This window comes from Crinia signifera, chromosome 6 (genome assembly GCF_055691185.1).
Source record: "Crinia signifera chromosome 6, ASM5569118v1, whole genome shotgun sequence".
Lineage (NCBI taxonomy): Eukaryota > Metazoa > Chordata > Amphibia > Anura > Myobatrachidae > Crinia > Crinia signifera.
The window spans coordinates 105,306,236-105,328,391 of NC_139222.1; the positions used below are offsets into that span (position 1 = coordinate 105,306,236).

At 40.0% G+C, this 22,156-nt stretch overlaps 1 protein-coding gene across 1 annotated transcript in view; it reads left to right on the top strand.

Annotated features, from left to right (window-relative positions):
* The window catches only part of OPRL1 (opioid related nociceptin receptor 1), a 135,800-nt gene that overhangs the window by 85,708 nt on the left and 27,936 nt on the right, over positions 1 to 22,156 (top strand). The gene's annotated exons all lie outside the window — the stretch shown is intronic.

Here is a 22,156-nt window from a genome sequence, read left to right on the forward strand (position 1 = left end):
TCATTATTGTTTTGTTCCCTAAGCTGACAGAATTGTATAGGTTATTTGTAAGAGAGACACTTTCTTGCTACAGTATTTTAAGTGAAGGAACTATGAAATTTAATGTTCTCCAGTTGTGTATCTTAGCCATTAATTTGATGAATCAGTCAGTATCTTACACACTAAACAAAGAAAACCAATCGGGCGCAAATATTGACCAAATGAGTATAAATTGGTTATAAATTAGAATTAATAATCAATTTATATTGATTGGATGAAAACTAATGGTATTGGAAAAGGGACTGACCTAGGTCAATCTATTACAGCGCTTTTGTATGAGTCTATTCCTTAAAAGAGCAGCCGATTCAGGGGATGGTCAATTCCCCAAGTAAGAATATAGAACAACAAAAAACAGAGGGGAGAATCGGCGCTCAGAAAAATACTGTTTCAAGTGCCTGCATCAAGTCAATAAAAATTATTTAATCAATAATAAATAAATTCATACATATGTATACAATAGACATAAGGAAAATAATAAATATATAAATATAAAAACAATAAATGGCAATGGACCTATTGGGAGAGCTGAGGTATTTTTATAGTCACCCGTGTGGTGTTGATAGGACCTGCACTGATCCAAGAACTTGTGTCCATAAAAGTCCAGAAAGCGTCCGTGTGATTTAAGGCCGTATGATGGTATGTCCTGGTAGATGCCTAGGAGGTGTGCCCGTTGGCAAAAGATGGTATATGATAGCCAGCCCGGGATATTCTTCCAGTTGAATTTGGCAATCAGGATTTATTAGGCTCTGCACGGTTTTAAAGGAACGGTCTTTAGGACAGGATCAGATGTGAATGGAGCAGGTGGTCAGCACTTAATTAGGGGACTTGGTGATAGTCTCTCTCCAGTAGTGTCCAGCAAAACACCTAGTGTTTCTCCCCTCTGTTTTTTGTTGAAAACTAATGGTGGCTGCTCCCAGTGGCAAACCTGAAGTTGCTCAGTAAACACTAAAAGGACAGGTTAGATATAGATACACAGAGATTTTACCTCTATGCATATACCTCAGAGAGCGCCACGCAATTGGATGGATAATTAGTATAACATTTATTAAGTAGCTTGTATAAGCAATGTAAATGACATAAAAATAATACACATACATTAAAATAAGTTAAAATATAAACATGCAAATTCATACATGCCCCATGGTATAGAAATGTTGGTTATAACCTGGAGTCCAGGAGAGAAATCCTTTGATGTTAATTCGGTGCTGAGAGACCCAGCAAAAGGTCCATCTGCACTTTTTGCACAGCTGGGGCTCTCAGCAGCGAATTAAAATCATAGGATTTCTGTCCTGGACTCCAGGTTATAACCAAAATTTCTATACCACATGGGACATGTATGAATTTGCATGTTTATATTTGAATTTATTGTAATGTATGTATATTATTTTATGTCATTTACATTGCTTATACAAGTAAATTAATACCTTTTCTACTAATTGAGCATCCAATTATGTGGCGCTCTCTGAGGTATATGCATAGAGGTAAAATCTCTGCGTATCTATATCTAAACTGTCCTTTTAGTATCTTACACAGTTACTTTGCCAATGAAAAATGAAGAAACACTAGCCTAGAGAGGTTTATGGGTGCATTATTTTCAACCTGTACAGAAATATATACAATTTATTTTTGTACCACCTGTAAATATATATGGATCTGATAGAAGATCTGCATTTTACACTTCCCCCACCTGAAGTGCACATAGTTTTGCTCATTAGAGAAAGATTTTGCTTTTGAAATCCTTACTGATTACCCCCATAGATTGAAAGCTCCACGGGACAGTGACTTATGAAATGAGTAAATATTCTCTCTGAAATACATAAGCTATATAAATACATACTGTATGTGCTATACAAATGGGTGCCGGATTACCTCCCGACAGTCGGGACTTTTATGGTCAGTATAACGACATCGGCATTTAACATTCAAGGTTTCCGATGTCGGTATACTCACCATCGGGGGTTATTCTCCCTCATGGGGGCCCACAACCCCTATAGAGGTACAACAGAACCTGTGGCAAGCCACCGAGCCCACAGAGCGGCAAGTGCAGAGAGTCAGAGTACCGGCAGACAGGATTCTGGCATTCCGATGTCGGTATACTGACTGTTGGAATCCCGACTGTCGGGCCGCTATTCCGACGTCGGTATACTGACCATCGGATTCCCAGGGATCGGGCCGCCATACCACACCCATATAAATAACTGTAAATAAGAAAACAGTCACGTTATTGTTTCAGCTACAAGCTTGGGGATATTTCCTGAATGTTTACAGTAATTATAGCAGAGGGCAGATGACATAACTTAAGCTGCATTTCAGATACGCATATGACTAGTATTTGAAATATCTTCCAGATGACATTCTGTAGTGACTCAAAATTGCAGTACTTAATAACAGGCAGACTTATTATACATAAGGACAGGATAGCATAATAAAGAAGAATCAGGGGCGTATAGTTGTGTGAAGGCAGACTGATGTGCAGTGTAACAAAGTGTAAAGGTGCCCATACACATTGAGATGTTATGTGTTTTGAACTTTTAAAGTTCAAAACGCATCGGTTAAAATTGCACTGTGTACCTGTGGGGATGCGATGCGAGTCCCCGCGGGTACAATATTGTATAGTACAAAAAGTATCTGCAGGCAGTACTTTTTGTGCTACATCTCATCAGTTTTGTAGTACTGTACATGCGATGCGTTGTCCATTAGGTAACTATAAACTAAAAAAAAAAAAAAAAAGAGGCTAAAATCGCATCTCACCCGCACAGTACAGTAGATCTCATCGCATTCCCCTACAAGTGCCAAAATCGCACAGCACAAATGAAGTTCAAAACGAACAGCACACATATCGCAACGTGTATGGGCACCTTAACACAGATTACTAAATTATTTGTTTTTTTGATATATAAACAAACGTCAATGAAATAACAGTGTTTGTAGAGCTGGTATAAGGAACTAGGAAGCAACATGATGGACTGTACCTATAGCTCTAGTGGAGAAAAATAACTCAGAGCCACAGATCAAGGTTATGGTGGGCTGCAGACAAGGAAGCATTTAAAATATGAAGTGAGGTCAGGATAGGCAATGAGCAAGTGAAGTTGACAACATGCCAAACGTCAGGACAGGAATCAAGCAGCACAGTCCAGTTACAAATCAAATACAGTAAAGCAACAGAAGAATGAGAAGTGTGGATTATTAGGTGGACAGTGTCTAGATTGACAGTCAACAGGTTGACCACTATTGGATTGACAGGCGAAAGGTCGACACAGGGAAAAGGTAGACAGGGTCAAAAGGTAGACACATGCACAAGGTCGACATGAGAATGGGCAATACAAGAAAAGGTTTCAGCAGGGTTTTGCTTCGGACTCGCTACACTCGCACACTATTATAAACTCACTCAATGCCCACATGGATCGTAACGTAAGAAAGGATCATTTTTTAAAAATAAAATCATGAAATATTCATGTCGATCTTTGTATGTGTAGACATTGTCATGTTGACCTTTGGTTGGGAGAACCTAGTGCATGTCACCCTATGGCTGTCGACCCGATACCAAAATGAGCATTAAAATTGTCACAGAGGCTCAGCAGAGGAGTCTATAATGAAGGAAAAAGCCAGTGAACTGCACAGATTACATCATTTTATAAAGTTTACGCACAGGTTTAGGTATTCTCCCATCTCCCTAAATGCAACACTGCTTACCCAGTTCACCAGTTGGGGACACATTTAGGGGGTAATTCATGTTGGCAAGCTAAGAGCCGAATTTGGTATCATAGAGTATATACGCATGTGCAGAGCTGCTGTGCGAATGCCTTCAGCCACTATCACAGTCGCTGAGGCATTCACCGACATCGGTGCAGGCAGTGTGCAGATTGTGTCTGTGCCCAGAAAAATGCTGCGCGTCCCCATGCAATGAGGGTGGAAGCCTGCATGGGGCGGGCACATGACGTCACATGTCTTGAAGAAAATACGACAGTCCAGACTGCCTTTTATTTGCGAACGCCTAAAAAAAATCATTAGATTTTTGGCAACCATCGAATAATTTTGTGGCTGTACACTCGCATGCGAATTGATGTGTCAGCGGACACATCTATTTGCATAGCGGAGATCAGCGGCAGGTGGTGGGTGTTCATTCACGCTTGCTAAACCGATATATTGTATGTCCACCACAGTTGGGATTAAAAATGAAGGTCAAATTAATTTTTGTCAACAATATTGAAACTGAATAATTATTTCCATTGATAATAATAAATTGGTGATTAAAGTTAATATGGAATAATGATAAAACACAAACTCACATTGCTAGGCGTTGGTTTTCACCTCTCTATCAATCAATAACACATCTGTATAAGCTTGATTTCTTAAGATTACATCGTAAAACTCATTCTGCTCCAAAATGTAATTGAACAGCAGAGCCACCTCAACTGCCATCAGTAGATGTGGAAATGCATGAACGTCCATGGGCTGCTGCTTATCTTCAATTGCAGGTGTTGACATAACACCTAAGGACTCGCACAGTTATAAAACACTTGGTAGGATCATGTGTAGACCATAAAGCGGCACACGGGTCAACCTCTTTATCATTTCCGCGAGTGAACGGACCCAGCTATAACAGTTTCAGAAGAAAGAGAGCATCTCTCAGTGCTCACTCTTTACCTCTACTTGAGGCACAGTACTTTTCCCACTCCGACCATGCTGTCTTGTAGGAGTGAAGTCATAGGGTTACAGAGTGCCTCAATAATTCTTCCAATCAGAATGGATTACTTGCTAAATATAAGTAGAACATGTCACTGTCAAGTGCAGCAGGGTCCATCTCTCTAAATTCAACCTCGTTAAACGTAGAAAGATCATCAACAATTGAATTTTCCACCCTTGTATTATATTAAGCCTGGAAACTCCAGAACCAACAATGCAAAGCCAGCCTAGTAATCAATGACAAAACTGGCAAAAAAGAAGCACTTTGTAGATTAACGGCCAGAACAAACCAGAGGTTGTCACACCAGATAACTATGCCAGAGTTTCCCACCAATGCTCTAATGCCACAGTGATTGCAAAAAAAGTTGAAGCAGGAGCAAGTTCCTTGTCAAACGTTCTCTAATCCAGTACTGCAGCTACGATTCTGGTTACCATGTCCAATAAATGTTCACTATAAACCAAAGTCATTAGCAGAATGAATAAAAAGCTGGAAATCTGCATTAGCACACATGGAAGCTGGCCAAAGAAGTGCGATATTAAAACCAGAAAGAAAAAATGGACCAACTATGTAGGTCATACTTTATCTCAGCAGACAGGTAAAGAAAATTAAGGCTTCTACAAATGAATGATAATGTTCTCTCAATCTTCCTGGAAAACATTGTGAACATAGTTATTACCCTACAAGCAAAAATAAACATAGCCAACAAAGACTGTCATGTAAAGTCATCTTTCAAGCCTCCATGGCCATCTCAACTGCTGAAAACAATTTATGTACATTAAGCAGTAACAACAAGCTCTGTCATTGATTTTAATACCCAAAAAAGAAAGATGCATAATTTGTACCTCAGTCTAGGTATGCACTATCGAAACCCATTATTCTGAGATTAAAAAAAGACCTGCAGTATAAAAGTAGTTTTAAATTGACCAGCGAAACGCGTTGGTGGGCACTCTGGACTTGTGCTACCTAAGATTGAACCATCACTTGCTGATGTATTTGACCGCCTGGCCCCACAAACTAGAAGTCCTTGACACTGCCTACCTGGAAGATTTGGTCGCCTCATATGTGAGGTTTAAGATTGGTCCAATATCCACCATTCAGGACCGATCCCTCTAGCAACACCCAGGACTTACATTGCTGGAAGTCTTTGGCACTGTACACCTGGAAGACTTGGTCATATCATCTGTGAGGTTTAAGATTGGTCCATATTCACTATTTAGGACCAATCCCTCTAGCGATACCCAGGACTTATTTTGCTGTCTGGCCTTCATCTGATTGTGACTGCTACTCTGGCTCAGTGCAGGTTATATTTCCACTGGGTCCATAAATATGAATTGCTATTATTAGATTTTATGAGTTTATTAAAAATTAATATATTATTTATTGTTCACTTTGTTGTGTTCATCGTTGAAAACAATGCTTTTTCCCCCATTTTCCCCCCTTTTTCCAAATCTTTCAAGTTCACATTAGCTGTGCTAAGGGCAAATATCTTACAAGATATCCGTATTGTTGGACAACTCTCCCATGAGTCACAAGCACTGACCCTGAACTGCTTGTACTGGCATCCCACTTCCTCATTTCTTATCACTATGCTTATGATGCCTGTTACCAAATAACCAGCTTGCCCATCAGCCCCGTGGAGCCCACGCAGGACATCAGGTGGCGGTGGTAAATAGCAGAACCGCCATTTCTGTTCCATGGCTGTCAGCCCCACGCCGCAAATTCATGGTTGCTGCAACTTATCATATTGTTGGAGTACTGCAGCTGGGTTGCTCAGCTCGGCCACTCCAAGACCTGAAACGAAAAACCAAGGCCAGGCAAGAGCGAGTGTTGCCACAATCGGTTGTAACCTGACAATCTGAAAGTCCTCCCTTTCACAATACCGTGGTAAGTGGTGCTCAATGGAGAATCCTGAAAGTGCATGTGTGGTAAGCTTAAGGCAATAAAGACCATACCATTTGAAAAAAAAGAAAGGTGAAATAAACTAAAAATTAATAAGAGAGCAAAAGGAATCAAATAAAAGATAAGAAAAAAAAATAGAAATACAAAGTATATTCAACTGTAATTGCTCAAAAAGGCATAATGATGTTTTCATATAAATATGTGCTTTATATTGCACTGTCTTTCCTTAATATATATTGACTATATAATATTTTATTTTATTTAGTTAATACATGTATTGTTGTGCATAATGCCCAATCTCTTATTACCAAGAGTTAAATTTAACATTTGCGTAAAAAGATGCATTTTGCTTGTGGTCATGGACATTGGCATAGCCGTAGCAGTATTCTGTATATACATTAGAAAACATGGGCTGTCAATACATGTTATTGGAATGATTATGATTTTGTTCATGTGCTATTGATTTTTAGAAACAAGTATTGACTAAGTAAATGTTACGTTCAGCCTTGTCACCTTGTTTTGGTCGGTGCTAAGCTTCAGGCATTTCAGCAATTATGAGAGACTAACTGTATTTATTAAAGAATTTCTGCAGACCATGATGTGTGATTTATGCAATATTTGCATATGTGGGCTGTTTTACAAGGGACCACTGCACCAGATATTATATACAATCATACTATTAAGTCTTACATTTGCCAAATATAAATGAATAATAAAAAATATAGGTATAAAGTCCCTTTAAATCTACTCCAAGGTTAAGTACGTGAAGATTAGGGACTAGTTTTCATTTAGTAAGGAGGCAATTGCTTTTCCCGCTGGTAGAAGATGTATTGACTTGACAGAGAGAAAGAACACATCCATTACTTGCAGTACAAGACTGCCAATCTATTAGTATAGCTTAAATCACATAATAATTCTGCACCTCTCTGTGCAAGGATTGTTTTCCTATTGGGTGACTTCCTTGAAGGGATGAAGTGAAATGCAGCTTCAGGTTTCTGGTAAATAGGTTTGTTTGATTTAAAATGTATAGTTTGAAATTGACCCCTTTCCACCGCCAGTTCCTCTCCCTTGTGTACTGACACCATTAAGACTTTCCTCACATCACTCATGGTTTAGTTCTCTCTGCGTTTCAGGCTTCTTCCCTTCTCTATAGTGTATATCTCTTTTCATGTAATTTACAATCTAACACACAGTGTCCCATCACTCATAAGATTGAGGCTGAAGAAAATTGATTAGCAACTGACATTAATCTTAAAGTAGACCTTTGGAGTAAGCTACATTCAATTATGTTTGATGATGATGATGATGACTATTATTGTTATTATTATTATTACTCTTATTTTATTTATGTGTACTTATAAGATTGTTAAATTTAATATCCACTCAATTAAAAATAATAATATAATCCACAATTGATGAGTAGATGATCTGCATGCATTGTTGTTTTTCTGTTCCCTATGGGGAATATCAGATGGATGTTGCAGGAGTTGCCTCTCTTATAGGGCATGGGACCATGAATTAGGAATTTTGGATGCCTTCAGATTTATATCCTTTAAAGCATTTATATTAGGTGTGCATTTTTAGAAGGTGCAACATAAATAACAAGTAGAAACTGAGGGGTTGTTAAATTGAATCACATATGTGGGTGGCCATATTGGATCAGATGTCTCCAAATAGGCTAGTCCATTTACAGTCTACACTATACTATACTGTTCGGGAGAGAATTACATGCCATACCAAGGGGGTGATATATATGCTAGAATGCCCCTGTGGTTTACAATACATCATGAAAACAAAAAGAAAATCACATAAAGCTGGAGCCGCTCTCATTAGAGCGGCTCCTGGTAATAAAATCGCCATGCGCTGTCCCCCTCCAGCCGCTGTCCTCCTACAGAATGGGTCAGGCACACAGGAGATGCTCGCATGCCCCATTCTGTTCATGGCTGTAGCATACCTCCACCCGTCTCCCTGCTACTGCACACTCTGCCCCAGCCTGCCCCCCCCTCCATGAAGCGGAGACAGGCAGGGAAGTCTTCGGTTCCCGCTCCCCGCTGCCTTGTTGATGGGGACACGTGAGCAAATGAGCCGCTTGCGCATCCCTGTCAGCCGGTCCGCCGTCCCCCAGCCTGCGCCAGTACATGAGATCTGGTGATCGGGCAGGCTGGCTGATGACGGCTCAAGCTGTATAAGAGTACAAGAACAAGACCACATCTGTAATATCTGTAATAGGAAGTATGCCCATATATTATAAGGAGGAACACAGTAGTGACCCACGTACGCTCAATTTCATAGGTCTCAAGAAAGTGCAAATCCTGTGGAGAGGCGGAGACCAAGAAAATCTTCTGACAAAAGACTAAAGTAGAATGATCTTCAGTATGGGAAGTCTGACTCCGAAAGGATTGAATATAGATCTAGAGATTGTCCCCTTGCTAGAATAAGATTGTTCCAATTCACAATGGAACTAAATATGAGTTCAAGGCTAAACATACCTGATGCTGTATCCTCATTGTACTTACTAATATTTTTTATGTTTTTTATTTGTTTTTAATGTATAGCAAACAAATCCTTTTTTAAAGTATTAATTCCATATACACTTATAAACTGATTTACTGTACTTGAGAGTTAACAGTTTTATGTAACCTATTGTGCCTGTGTTATGTGGTAAATAAAAAATGTAAATAGTCTTACTTATTATCGCTTTGATCCCAATACGGGTTTGCGCAGAGTGTACCCCTCTTTGCTTCAGTTTTATGCTCATTGACAGGGGTTTTACGCTCCAGAATCCCGGCACTTTCAAGTAACACTACAGTACATGCTATGCTTAACTGACAGACGCTAGAGGTCCCGTAGAACCTCCTCCTGGACAGTAGAAATTTTTTTGGAGGAACATTTTCAGCAGCTTTCATGCAGGCAGTCAGACCACATAGAATCTGCATAAAACAAGTACCGGTATCCACAAGTCACCTCTTGGCCTGTGGTGGCATTGCCACTGCATCTTCCTACTGCAGCTATATAATCAAAAAGCATTTTACTTCTTGATACTGTACTGTGATATTTTATCACCCTTGAAGAAAATTGGCTTTTATCACAGTTTTTGCCTGATGTTCATTATCAGGTAATTCAATTGTAGGTCTTTGTTCACCCCAAGTTTTTGTGTGAAAACACATAGGATCCATGATTACGAAAACCAGGTATTATTTGTATGTTTTTTTTTTTTTTTTTACTTTCTGACATAATATACAAAAAAATTACATATTGCTATAAGAACTCTGTATGTATCACTCACTGACTATCCTTGAAAAAGGCGGCAGAGCCCGCCGAAACATGTTGGATGTCAAGTGAGTTTTTGTGATTTTAAATGTTCATTTTTGTTATACATTTACCTTTTAATCTGTACCGTGCCCTTGGCCAATGGGTCACGGTTACAGTTTTTTTAAATAAATAATCTTGTTACTGAGACTGGTCATCCCTTTATTTTTGGGTACACCTGCTGCCACGTGGGGACCTCACCAGTGGAAATTTGCCACCCACCAGTCCCCCCACAAGATACCTTTACGTGTTTATGGTACCAGTACTTCTTGTGAGTATGGTACGAAGTACCTTCATTGTTATATAACATGTGAATGGGATCCTTGGTATAAAAGAAACCTTTATATGTTTCGCACTCCTGTTTAATCAGTTGAGTACGGTATGCACCTGTGATTACACCTTCTTTTGGTATTACCTCTTTGTCTAACACGTTGGTGGACCTTAAAGAAACCGCTATACACTTGTAACTGCACACAAAGTGTGAGTCGTGGTACGACTTGATTTTTTTGGGTTAACCCTACCCCACCCACTCTGTTGTACTTAAATTGTGTTATTTATACACATATTTTCTCTTGTCTTCATATTTGCATGAGAAAATCATTGGTATTCTGAACATACAAGTCCAGCGCCAGGAATTCCTATTTGCTTTGGAAGATTTGCACAGGAGGATTACCCAGTGGTCCTCGTTTTGGAATTACGGCTGCAAAGGACTGGTAGCGCCTTGGGACTTTTCAGTCTTTTTGTTGTCAGTTTGTTTATCCACTTTGAAATATCGTTCTAGGCTGCAACCATGTATGTTCACCGTAGTATACGTCATCAGCACATTGATACAGTATTTTCTTTAGACACCATAGGTGATATTGAAATTGTAGATGATACGTTAGAAAATGTGATGTCCAAACTAGAAGCCACTTTATTAAAAGAAAGTCGTCTCTGGTGGGAAGTCACTACACTGGAGAAATATCTCTCAGTGAAACTTATCCCCAGAGGACTTCAAATTATTAAGAAGGCGTCATTTAATAAACCGTCAGAAATGTTTTTGGAAAGATGGGAACAAATCCTCAATACATGCTCCATATCACTAATGGAGTTAATTATCCAAGAAAGGAAAAGAGATATGGAGGAGGTTGAATCCACTCTGAAAAAACTAGAAACTCTTACTGACCCTTTTTAGGATCAATTGGAGTATAAGGAATTTGAAAATAAAATCAAATTAAAACTCCAAAAAAATGAAAGAGAACTTATGAGGAGAAAACAAAAAAAGTTCCAGCGAGACAGGACTTCCGCCGACGGGGTTAAAGAGGTTGCATTGCCTGGGAGACCCGATCCAGGGCCACCAGGTGCACGCAGCCGTCCCGCCCCCGGAATTACTGTCCCCAGAAAGGATCTCAGGAGGAAACCTCAGAGTTTCCAATCACCCTTTAGACCCAAACCTCTTTATAGCGAAATTTTGAGGTCTAATCGTAATCATTTGAGAACACCACTACCCCCTAGGACCCCCAAAAATCGCAATCAAAGAGAATGGAAAAGGGTACCCTTTAAAAAGAGTTTCAGGCCTTGGGAAGATAGAAAGAATGATCCAGTCTTTCCAGACCAACCATCCAGTAGGAGAAGATTCCATGAAAGGGAAGGCCCGTCCAACTGGGTTGACCATTTTGCATCCCATAATAGATTTGAGAATTTGGAACATCCACCCAATAGATCTCCTATGCGCCATAATGATAATTTTTTAGACAGGAATCATCAAACATGGAGAATCAATTAGTTACACCCACCCCTGGGAACCCTATTTCATATAGGAGGATTAAAAGGGGCAAAAGAGGTGGTACACGCAAACGAGTTAGAAGGAAAAGGGGTTCTACTAAGATCTCTCCCCCTAATTCAGAAGACCATGTGACTAAAATTTACAATTTAAGTGACCACATTTTATCTGAGGGGGAAACCAAAGTATTGCAAAAAGGTTTAAAATATGCACCCAGTAATTCAATTAATTTTTTTGACCTATATCTGGATGTAAATAAGTTTATTAGGAAGATCACCCTTAAAAAATTCTTCCTAGATAAAAATCCGGAAACTGTTGATCGGACCATTAATCCCTTCAAAAAACCTTCCACGTTTAACCCTCAGCATGTCAGAGGTTGCTTTATTGAGTCATTTCAAAAAATGGTTAATAATGAGCTGAAAATACTAAAAGATAACCTCCCGCCGCTTAAACATAATATGACCACCGAAGAAAGAGATGCTATAGACAGCCTGAAAGGGAATTTGAACATAATTATTAAACCCGCCGACAAAGGCGGGGCTGTAGTTGTTCTAAATAAGTCTATTTATACAGCTGAAGTAGCCCGCCAACTTAATGATGGGATCACTTACAAAAAATTGAAGACAGACCCCTCCCACAAAATTCTGGCGGGTTTAAAAAGTTTGATTGATAGTTTTGTCAACTCTGGAACCTTGAGTAGTGAAACTGCTGAATTTTTGGTAAGGGAAGACTATTCCATCCCTGTACTATATCTTTTGCCAAAGATTCACAAAAATGCCCAAAATCCCCCAGGGCGACCAATTGTCGCGGGTACTAATAGTATCACGGCCAATTTATCATACTTTATAGATCATCATCTCCAACCAGTGGTTATTACGAATAGGTCCCATTTAAAAGATACAAAGGACGTACTTAATAAAATTGGAGCGGTTAAATGGGATGAAGAGTGTTTTTTAATTACCGCAGATGTAACATCCCTATACACTATAATTAGGCATGTTGATGGAATACAAGCGGTAAAATTGTCCCTCCAGGAAACTGATATCAACCCTGATTTACAAAACCTACTCATACAAGGTATAGAGTTTATTCTTATGAATAATTATTTTAATTTCAACGGTACCTTTTATAATCAGGAGGTCGGTACGGCCATGGGGACCAGGTTTGCCACCAGTTATGCCAACATGTTCATGGCCAGATGGGAAAACCTAATGGTGTGGCATGGGCATGACTGGGAGGCAAATCTGGTCCAGTGGTGGAGATATATAGACGATGTATTGTTTATATGGAGAGGTCCGGAGACAGAACTTGAAAAGTTCTGTGATTACCTTAATTTAAACCCGTTCAATATCCATTTGACCTTTAATATTAGTAAAAATGAGGTAAACTTCCTGGATCTTAAGATTTTTATAGAAAACAATAAGATAGACACATCAGTCTACTACAAACCCTCAGATTCTAATTCATACATTAACCCCTCTAGTAATCATCACAAAAAATGGATTTCAAATATCCCTAAGGGACAGTTCGTACGTTTGAAACGTAACTGTTCCAATGGTGTCAATTTTGAGGAGAGTGCTGCTAGAATGAAGGACAAATTCATTAATAAAGGGTATAGCACAACTCTTGTGGAGGGGGCACTAGAGGAGACTAGACTGCTCCCTAGAGAAGATCTTCTTAAGAATAAACCCATCATTACAACCAACACCAATGAATATACTATAGCTTTTAGTACACAGTATAATGCTTATCATAGATCCATCGAGCATATCATTAAGAAAAATTGGAGAGTGTTGTTAGAAGATCCGGCCCTCATCAGTATTTTACCACAGAACCCCAAATTCATTTATAGAAGGGCGGCCAGCCTTAAAGATCAATTGGTTAGTAGTGCATTCATGGAAAGGGGGACCATGTCCACACGAAACAATGGGTTCCACAGATGTGGAGATTGTGCAATGTGCAAATCCCACCCCTCTGTGGTTAGGAAATTTACAGAGATCAAACTCAATAACATCACTGTTAAGCCCAAACAGTTTATCACATGTAACTCGAATTACGTAATTTACGCGATCCGGTGTTCATGTGATAAACTTTATGTCGGCAAAACTAAAAGAAATTTAAAAGTCCGACTTGCCGAACATGTGCGAAATATTAAAAAAGGCTTTAAAGATCACCCTTTCTCCTTACACTTCTCGGAAATTCATGACAGCTCTGTGAAATCTATCACAGGTTTTTGGGGGTTGGAGGCCGTCAAAGGTAATTGGAGAAACAACAACAGAGATGTTAGACTGGCACAAACGGAGATGAGGTGGATATTTAATTTATCCACCCTAGCTCCATTGGGATTAAACCATGAGTTTGAATTAAAATGGTTTTTATGATGTATTTTATGTCGTTCTCTGTAGTCCTAATATCATGATATGCTGTTTATAAAATGTTTTTAGATATATTTTTTAAAGATTTTTTTATATTTAGTAGTTATGTACAAATATGAATTATATTGTGAATGGAGGAACCTGTTCACTTATATCTCTATACGATTTATGCACATGCGCACTTTATTATTGTTTATCACACCCATTGCACTTATAGTGAAACGCAGGCATCAGCTTTGCGTTTCACCCACGGAGATGATATATGTCACTTCATTTCCTATATAATGAGACGCACACGTCACTTTTTGCGTTCCAGCAAGTTCAGCTGGATGCGCGCCTGAGTATTTCCGGCTATGCGTTTCAACCACCGGACGCTGGCGTCGTACGCTCCCAGTTTGCGCTCCATATGCCGTTGGGCTATGTCCTAACGTCATTTACGCACGGACGCATAACCCGGCATACTAGCCGGATATGCGTTCCAACACCTCATCACATTCCCGGGGATGCGTTCCACTAACCAGAAACCATCGCCCGCGGACTTATATATCTTCTTCTAACCGCTTAGACGCTATTAGAAGGTGCTCACATTATATAGCTTTATTGTCTGGCCAGCCAACGGATGTTGCAGGCCACTCATGACACTCTAAAGGTGTCATTTACACCACTTTAGACATATGCACTTTGACCCGGAAACGGTTCCTCCATATTGCTATAAGAACTCTGTATGTATCACTCACTGACTATCCTTGAAAAAGGCGGCAGAGCCCGCCGAAACATGTTGGATGTCAAGTGAGTTTTTGTGATTTTAAATGTTCATTTTTGTTATACATTTACCTTTTAATCTATACCGTGCCCTTGGCCAATGGGTCACGGTTACAGTTTTTTTAAATAAATAATCTTGTTACTGAGACTGGTCATCCCTTTATTTTTGGGTACACCTGCTGCCACGTGGGGACCTCACCAGTGGAAATTTGCCACCCACCAGTCCCCCCACAAGATACCTTTACGTGTTTATGGTACCAGTACTTCTTGTGAGTATGGTACGAAGTACCTTCATTGTTATATAACATGTGAATGGGATCCTTGGTATAAAAGAAACCTTTATATGTTTCGCACTCCTGTTTAATCAGTTGAGTACGGTATGCACCTGTGATTACACCTTCTTTTGGTATTACCTCTTTGTCTAACACGTTGGTGGACCTTAAAGAAACCGCTATACACTTGTAACTGCACACAAAGTGTGAGTCGTGGTACGACTTGATTTTTTGGGTTAACCCTACCCCACCCACTCTGTTGTACTTAAATTGTGTTATTTATACACATATTTTCTCTTGTCTTCATATTTGCATGAGAAAATCATTGGTATTCTGAACATTCAAGTCCAGCGCCAGGAATTCCTATTTGTTTTGGAAGATTTGCACAGGAGGATTACCCAGTGGTCCTCGTTTTGGAATTACGGCTGCAAAGGACTGGTAGCGCCTTGGGACTTTTCAGTCTTTTTGTTGTCAAAAAAATTACATATATACTTATCACATTGATGAATGACAGATAATAAAGTCAACAGCGAACATATATGAAACATTTCATGTACAATCACCAAAAACAACGAAAGAGGACTACAATAGGTTGCCATTATTTTTATGTTTTATGTTACACTAGCTGAAGTGCCTGGGTTTAAATCTTCAAGTTATTAAGTTATCAATGAGTTGGATGTAACGGTCAACATTTAAAAAATTATTAGCAGCCTAGGAACTTTTTCTATACATCTGTGAGATTGGTGCAGAACAGTGGTGGCTCCAAAGGCCAAAATCTAAATAGGGGAGACACGCAAACTTCCATTCCAAACATCGCTGGCGAAGACTCACTGGCAGTTGGTGTAAATCCTCTATGTTCATTTTTTCCTGGGGAGGTTGAGGTGGGGTGTTAATGTTCTGGCCAGCTCATTCCACGGTGAGATCCAACTAACCCCCTAGTATGTTTTCTGGGATTCATTGTTACCACTCTTTGAAGTTTTGTTTCCAAATCCTTGTAGTTGAAGGCTCAGATGAGGCAATGTGTATCAAAGCTGTCCCGGACCCTAACCTCCTAAATCCTAACCAGAATCTAACTGGACCACCTCACAGACAAATAGACCAATGAGTTTTATATATAAGATAATGTAGAGTTCTCTATTTTTAGTAAAAAATCAAGCAATCAGTCAGCTATTAGCTTGAATTGAGATTGCACAAGTTTTACATCAAATTCATATCTGTGATTGATTGATAAGACTTAAGGTGAATTTTAAATATTATGTGGCATTTGGTAGTTGTGTCCAGTATATGCAAAAGTTAAGAGAACGTTACAATTTTTTTACATATATAAAATAAGGTGCTTATAGAAAGGCTAATTTACAAATGTACAAATATGAAAATTACAAATGTACAAATATCAAAATGTTGTTCTATGATGTCATTGCATGCTTTATTACTTATCGGCAAATGGATTGGAACATATTTATTTTAACTTTAGTGGTCTTATCATAAACTAATTGTTACTGTATATTGCCCTATTTGATGTTGACAGGAATTTAATATTCTCCCCTGTATGTGTTTAGTATCTGTTATATTTTAATTCTGTGAAGATGTGCAGAAAAGCTCAATGTGTAGTTCACATGCCAGTTGTATATTCTGCATAACAGCCCTCATTTCCATCTCATTTGAATAATTCACAGCCGTAGTGTTGAACCAGCTCGGGGAAATCAGGAAATGCCCTCATGTGCTCACCAGGAGACATCCAATTTAAACTGTTGCCATACAGCCACTGAAATATCTAACTCACTGAATTATGAGCTGCTCTTCTATATCTTGTAGTCTTGCTATCAATGAAGATATATTTAAATCTTTACAAGTAGTCCTGCAAGATCTAGACCATAGACCATTTTAATATATTGTTTAACAATTTGAAGTCTAATAACGTCAGGTAAGTAATACATTTGTTTAGGCCTTTGGGGATTTACAGCATAAAAAAGTGAATTAGGAAACATTCCAGTAGCAGCACTTAAATCTGCACTTTACTAAAGTGCACATGCTCAAAAAAGTTAGTTTAGACTGTACCTCATACCTCTCAACTGTTTTGTGAGGACTGTTCCTCTTTCAGCACTGTTTCACCTTCCTGGCAGCAGTGTCTCATGGGGGGGGGGGTTGGGAGGTCACTCTGTGTCAGTTCCTAGACAGAGACTTTGAAAGAGACATCTAAACCAGGCATGTCCAACCTGCGGCCCTCCAGATGTGCTAAAACTACACATCCCAGCATGCATTGCCATCATTCTAGCATTCCCTAATAGCCAAATTGTGGCAGGGCATGCTGGGATGTGTAGTTTTAGCACATCTGGAGGGCCGCAGGTTGGACATGCCTGATCTAAACAGAGGTATCGAACCACGACCCCAAAGTTCGATGTGCTCAAAATCCCTATGCCTCCCTCACAAATCTTGGGAGGTATGGTTCCCACATACATTTTCAGGTTGCTGAGTCTGGAGAGGCAGGTGTGCAGTGGCATATTTCTACTGCGTGCAATGTGCACACTGGCTGCTGAGTCCCAGGGGGGCCCACACCGCGCATATGAATGCATTTTCCAATACTAACCCTCCGGTGTTTGGCACCGGCGGTCGAAGCGCTGCCGTGATCCCGGAAAAAAGGGTATGGCGGTGATCTGCGCATGCACAGTGGAGTCTGAGCGCTCTAGTGTTCTAGCAGGAGGTGGATGCACTCGGGTCTCTTCCTCTCTTAAGATGCCCCTGCAGGTACGGGAAGGCTGTCATTGTGCACACATCCTTGTAGTCTAGTTGTCGTTTAATTAAACTAGTGTACAGCTCCTGATACTCCTTTAGGAGGCATATCTGTGGCATGCAATCTTTAAAACTAGTATAAAGATAACACATCCCCCCAGCTTTTGAAGGTGAAAAACCAAAGCCGTGGCTGGAAAGGGGGCGGGGACTCAGTGGGTGTAGAGTCGTATAGAACTCTCCCTGGTTATCTTATCTCATGCCACTGTGGAAAAGAGTCAGGGTAGCTGTGCTCTACAGTGATCACATGAGACTAGGACAAACATAACAATGGGGTAGGTCATTACAATATGTATACCGAATACTGCACTACGGTTTAATACTCCGGGAAAGCAAAGGTATAGTTCCATCCTCCTGACCGCTGACCAAACTGCTGGGTCACCATATCATACAGCGCACCAGGAACCTTGCATTCTGGTGGACTTTATGCATTAAAGAATATCTACTGTATCCTTGTGTATCAATGCCTATTTCCCTATAGATTGTAAGCTTGCAGCAGGGCTCTCATACCTTTGACCCAGTTTGTTGTATCACTGTCTCCTATTGTAAAGTGCAACATAATATGTTGCGCTATATAAGAAATGCTTAATAAATAAATAATAAATAGTTAGAAACACAGTATTTGACAGTAGATAAGAACCATTTGACCCATCCAGTCTGCCGTAAACACATGAACATGTACAGACACACTAGGGTTAACTTTTTGTCGGGAACCAATTTGCCTACTGTGCCAGTATATTTTTGGATTCTGGGAACAAACCAGAGTACCTCAGTGCTGTGCAGTCGCATATGAATAATACAAAGCTTACATATATATAAGTTCTAAATATCATCTCTGTATTATTCTAATTTTATAGTCAAAGCTCAGGAGTGTAGTGGAGTATGACAGGAGAGGCTCTGCCTCCCCAGTATACCCTGACCGCACATCACTGGTAGACATGTACTGATGAGGAGACTTTTTGGACTTGGATAATCCTGTAGGGAGAAAATGATATGCTAGAAGTATACAAGGAATGGGTAAGAGATGGATTTAGGGCAGTAGAGGAGTAGTAGAATTTAAAGATTAATTATGCACTGATTTATAAAGGAAGGCAGGTGTCAAAGACAGAGGATATGGAAGAGGAGTGGAATATATTAGGATCACTGAAAGCAGCTGCAGACATTTCTAATATATTTTAAGTATAAACAATTTTACTAAAATGAGTCTTCAATTTCTGTAGCTAATTACGGAGTGACAGTAGGGCGATTCTTATAGCAGGTCTCCCAAAACTCACCTGGGTTGTATTGGTTTATTTTCAGAGAAATCAGTCACCAGTGTCAGAAGGCATACTGTAGATTGCAAGCATATTTGCAGATGGAAAGTAATATATAATCCTACTAATTTTAAGTGTGTCAATATCACTGTGATGTTCATGTGTATTGAGAGTATAAAAGCCTGTGTGTGATAGTTCTTTTGCAACTACTACATATGGGTCTGATGCAATTGCAAAAATGAAGGATGACGATTTTGGCAGCCGCTGTAAAATCAATAGGGGGCATGGGTTACCGTTTGCACACACACACACACACACACACACACACACACACACACACACACACACACACACACACACACACACCTGCATTAGTTAAACGGGTACTCGCTTTAGCAAATAACAGAAAATCATTCACCTGAGTCTATATTCCAATGCAGACACTTTATTTGTGAGTGAGAATCACCTCCATACTCTTAAATACGATGTCTTAGAAACATCACTGTGTCATCTGCAAATAGCTGCTTTATTGCCTCCTTAATGCCCAAGTGTTTTTCTGTTGATTTAACAAAGAGATATGAGTGGTCCCAGGTTGGATCCCTGTGGGGTACATCATTTGAAAAGATTTGAGGGAAAACGTTCACCGTACTCTCATACTTCACTTGTGTATTTACAGGCAGATGTGGAACTAATGCAGAAGTATCATCTAAACCAGTGGTTATCCAACTCGATCTTCAGGATCCCACACAATTCAACTTTTTCAAGTCACTGGCAGGAGCACTCAGTATCATCAACTGTCACATTTTAAAATTCCACAGGTGACCTGGAAAATTTGAACTGTGTGGGGTCCTGAGGACCGAGTTTGACAACCTGTGATCTAAACCAATAGAATGTAGTTCAATGTAACTAATTACAGTAACTTCACTTTTTGTTTTGGAAAATACAAGAAAGACATCTCTGTCATATTAACTTTACAGTTCTTTTTCCCACCATGTCGAAGTACAGTACATGTCATACTAGTTTTGTGTGCTGACCAACCTAAAGTCGTAAGCGTTCCATAGAGTACAGCCATCATGCTCACAGTAAACACCATTCTTGTTATACAGACACACTTCTCTTAGGACTTGTGCAATGAAATTCTTTGACTTTCTTTCCTGACCCTTATTGAAAGCCCCAAAACCACTTCCTGAGGTTAATATTGTATTAAAAGTTGGTTTGAAAAGTCTCTTGGTGTGTTGCACCTCATAGGGTGGTTGCTACATTACCGTAATAATCTAGGAACTTTTTTCATAAAACACGATTTTTCACTTTTGTATCACCAGCAGCACAAAATGATTATCCTTTCCATAAGTGTATCCTTACCCAGGGCCCCAGTAGAATTTTGGGGGGTGCCCTAATTGCAGGAGGTGTGGTCACCTCCTGCGAGTAGGCCACGCCCCCAAAACATTTAGGGGGGTGGAAACACACTTTAATGTCAAGGGGGAAGTGTTATTGTCACCCCCCCCCCCTCAGTAGCAGCAGCAGCAGCACATACCTACAGCATGTGCTGTGCTGACAGCAGGCTCAGAATAAGCTCTCACGCTGCCAGCACAGCACATGCTGTACATATGTGCTGCTGCTGCCCTGGAGAGACAGAGGGGGAGGGGGGGGGGGTAGGACCAGGGCCCTCGCTGGGCCCCTCCAGCAAGCCTGGGCCTGGGTAATTAGTATCCGCTCCCCCCTCTCTCTTGGTGGCCCTGTCCTTACCACAAGTGTGGTATATCTTTGACCGTTCCCGTCTCTCCTGTCATAGTTATTCTACTCAAACACATAAGGGGCAAACAGGAATTTTCACAATAGTGTAACACCATTTAGTTGCAAAACACAAATTAAAAGTAGGTTATACAGCGTACCAAAACATGCGGTGTACCTTATCTCTGTCATATCTAAACATGTGTCGGTGTGCATTATAAACCTCACATTATAGTACACTGCATACACCTCCAACATGACCCATTCCATTAGGTACAAAATGCTCTGCTTCTGGACTTCTTCCTTAATTTAGCATTGCCTTCATCTTTTCTGGAACACCGTTATCATCACTGAACTAGTTCAACACAGGGGACTGCAATTATCAATTAAGAGGGAAGTCCAGAAACAGTGCATTTGTACCTAATGGAATGGGTCATGTTGGAGGGGATGCCACTGTATAACCTTCACCTCCAGATATCTGCAACATCCTGCAAATAACAATGAATAAATTGACCCCGAAGTCCCTTCTCTATGATCCTGTAACCTGACACCTTCTCTTCTCTCCTGGCACTCTCTTCCTGGTTCCTCTACCCAAACATGGCTAGTAGAAGCATTGCTCTTATATATCTTGCAAAAACATGACATGAAATTACAGGATTTACAGCACAAATAAACCAAAATGAATGATAAAAGAAATGGGTAACAGGCATGTTAAGATAGAAGCAATACATTTTGAATGGATGGTCACTATGGTATGGGAGTATCAATGATAAATTAAAGTAGAGCAGAATAATATGAACATTGGGCCTGATTCATGTGTTTGAACGTAAAGCAAAAAAAAGCAAGCAACTGTGAAATCCCATGTTGCACTTCAGGTGGGGCAGATGTAACAAAGAGAGTTAGATTTAAGGGTACTTGTGTATTATCACGGCGCCCATCGCATCACATACCACTGAATATGGTACGCGATGGCATGCTATTTTCCCATCAAAACGGAAAAATGTACAATTAAATATTGCATCGCATGCCAGCAAATGGCATGCAATGCGATCGCATGCGATTTTTAATTGTACAAGCCCCCTGATGGGTGCATACAATGTTAAATGCCCCCAGAATGTTAAATGCCCCCAGAATGTTAAGTGCCCCCCCATTGTCAACGCGACCCCCACTATGAACACCAACCCGAGTTGATTTTAGATAGTGTGGCGAGCGGACGTGTAATACATGTAACATAAAACGTGTCCCCTCACGGGGCTCGCTGCGCTCGCCACACTAACTAT